The sequence below is a fragment of the Rhyacophila brunnea genome, unplaced genomic scaffold, assembly GCF_057557595.1.
Source record: "Rhyacophila brunnea isolate RB1 unplaced genomic scaffold, BYU_Rbru_1.0 scaffold_35, whole genome shotgun sequence".
Lineage (NCBI taxonomy): Eukaryota > Metazoa > Arthropoda > Insecta > Trichoptera > Rhyacophilidae > Rhyacophila > Rhyacophila brunnea.
In genome coordinates this window covers 1,778,552-1,781,279 of record NW_028233017.1, presented here as the reverse complement: position 1 = coordinate 1,781,279, position 2,728 = coordinate 1,778,552, and the positions used below count along the sequence as shown (strand labels likewise).

Sequence of the window (2,728 nt, the reverse complement as noted above, 5' to 3'; positions counted from 1 at the left end):
CATTAATTACTAGGACGGCAATTTAGTATTGTTTTTGTGTGAGAAAAATTGAACCTTCAATCATTTAAATTCTAGATTCTTTTTCAATATTCCAACTCTTCAGTTAGAGCTACTATCACAAACAGCTGAAAATTAAAATAGTAGAACTAAATTTATTTTGATTGTTTAGAAACGGGTTATTCCACTATGTTTACATCCCATATAATAATATAATAATATTAGAAGGTTTTTAAATTATAATATGCAATGCAATCCTAGACAAAATCTTGGAATAATTAATAAGTTCTATTGAACCTATTCAGATTGAATTTAAATAAGTTATTCCTCTATTTTAATATATAATTATAATAAAATAAATTTGGCTCGTATCTGGATTTTAATCTTTAAAGAATATCCTATCCTTTCCAAAGTATTTTACTAAAACCTTAGGGATCATTACACAACCTTCAGCTTGATAATTTTCAACAAGACAACAAAGAGTTCTTTGAATGGCAACAATTGTGCAATTCAGCATATGTGGGTATAATTTAACACCACTTTCCCCTTTTGATTTCCCTGCACCACGCCTTCCGTGGCCTAGCCTGACATTTAAATCTCGGCTTTGGTAGTCAGTACAGTTACTGCAGCTGACCAATTCTCTAAATCTTTTTTCAACTGGGAACCAACATTCTACATCAACTTTTACGGCTGCAGCATCGTTTAACTCTCCAGAAACAATTCCTACAACATTATAGCTGATTCCCAATGATCTGTAAAATTCACATGCAATTTCTAACATTTCGTCAAACTTTTCTTTTGACTCTTCTGGTTTACAGATAACAAATTGTTCGATTTTTTCAAATTGATGAACTCTAAAAATTCCATGATTATCTTTTCCATGCGCTCCAGCTTCTTTTCTAAAACAAAAGGATTGTCCTACGTATTTTTTAGGCAAATCACCGTCTAATAAAACTTCATTAAGATGAAAAGCAGTTAAAGGTTGTTCCGAAGTGGCAATTAAATAAGATTCATCATCGATGCAATATAGTTGATCATCAAATTCACTTAATTGTGCAGTTTTCGCCATTATATCTTTGTTCATAAAAAGTGGTGGTTGAATGAGAATATATCCTTTATCTCGCATAAAATCAACTGCATATCTAGAAAGACAATTTCCAAGTATAGCAAGATCTTCAAGCATATAATATCCTCGATGGCCTGATATTCTGGAACCTCTAACCAAGTCCACTCCGTTAATTTTTGTAAAAATATCGCTATAACTCAATTTTACAAAAGAACTATCTAATTCAGGCAAAATATCTGATTCGAAACTACGAAGAACTGGATTATCATCTTCATTTTTTGATATAACAACTGATGGCTCTATTATATTTCCTATTCGCCTGATCTCTACTTTTATTTGTTGCTCTAAAGTAACCATCTTTTCTTCCAAAGCTTCTTTTTCCAATTTCAACAAATTTCTATCTTCTATTAATTTATCTGAAGAAGAAACAGGATGCGGTTCTATTTTCATTTCGCTTAATGATGCAGAGACACTTTCCTGCTTCTTCATTTGGCCTATATTTTTTTGAAGTGCATTCATCTGTGTATTAATTTTATCGACCGAAAATCTTAACCTTCTCCATTCCTTATCCATGTCCAAGACTTTGTCTACAAGAGAAGGATCACGAAATCTGTTCTTCTCGCTCTCTCGGACTTTATCTGGTGATGATCGTATTAACTCAATATCAATCATTTAAGTGAGGGTAACAAAAATTAAATTTATATTGAAGTTTAAAAGGGACACTCAAAATATAACTTCATTAAAATATTTAATTGGTTTATTTAGTAAATTAATGTAAATAATCTCATTGATGATAAATTGGAAATAAATTCTGCTTTAGTTCATCATTGAAAGCAGCAGTGATATATTCTTAAACAGATGTTAAAAGCTATGTGATAAAACAATACGCATATTTCAATTTACTGCTGTCGTCATTTTTCTGAAAAAAGATCTAAATACATTTATTTTACAGCTAAATTAGAATATACTCTTAAATTTTCTCTAAAATTAAATTAAGAAGAATATAAATTTGAAAAGATTTTTACGATATAAATTCACCGAGACCATATGTTTATCTTAAAACTATTTATTACCCATGGTATTGCACATTTTATGCCTAAAAGATGTAATATATACTTAAAAATGTTTATTTCTAAATGGTGACTATAATTTTTAAGGCGGTTACTTATTATTCATAAATAAAGAGCCATCACCGCCCTATTACTTTTAAAAACTCAAAAAAAAATGCGGTAAATTCTTTCCATATGTGATTGATTGATCTATAATAAGAATGTTTGACATTTGCATCCGATATTAGAAAAATTTTGATAATTACAATATTTTTTTTTAAATTTCGTGTTCTTAATATGTTTTTAGGCAGTGATCATAATCAAATCGTCAATTTAAGATATATTGAATTGATGCCTTCGTTTTTGTAAATTTTTAGATTGATGGGATAAGTAATATACCAAATGGAATTGAAATAGCCCAAAAGCTTTAAAATCGTCTAAAAATTATTTAGAGCTCTTAGTTTACACCTATATTCTATTTATAGAAATAATGGTTTATTGAAAATAATTATGTGATAAGTAATAAGAATATATTTTATAAAACAAAGTCATAAGTTTTTTTTAACATTTAATTAGTGACTGGTGATCAAATCTATATTTTATTGATAAACTATTG

At 28.7% G+C, this 2,728-nt stretch overlaps 1 pseudogene; it reads right to left on the bottom strand.

The window, feature by feature from the left end:
- Positions 1 to 376: 376 nt before the first annotated feature.
- On the bottom strand, positions 377 to 1,735 carry LOC147067658 (uncharacterized; annotated as a pseudogene).
- Between the last annotated feature and the right edge of the window lie 993 nt (positions 1,736 to 2,728).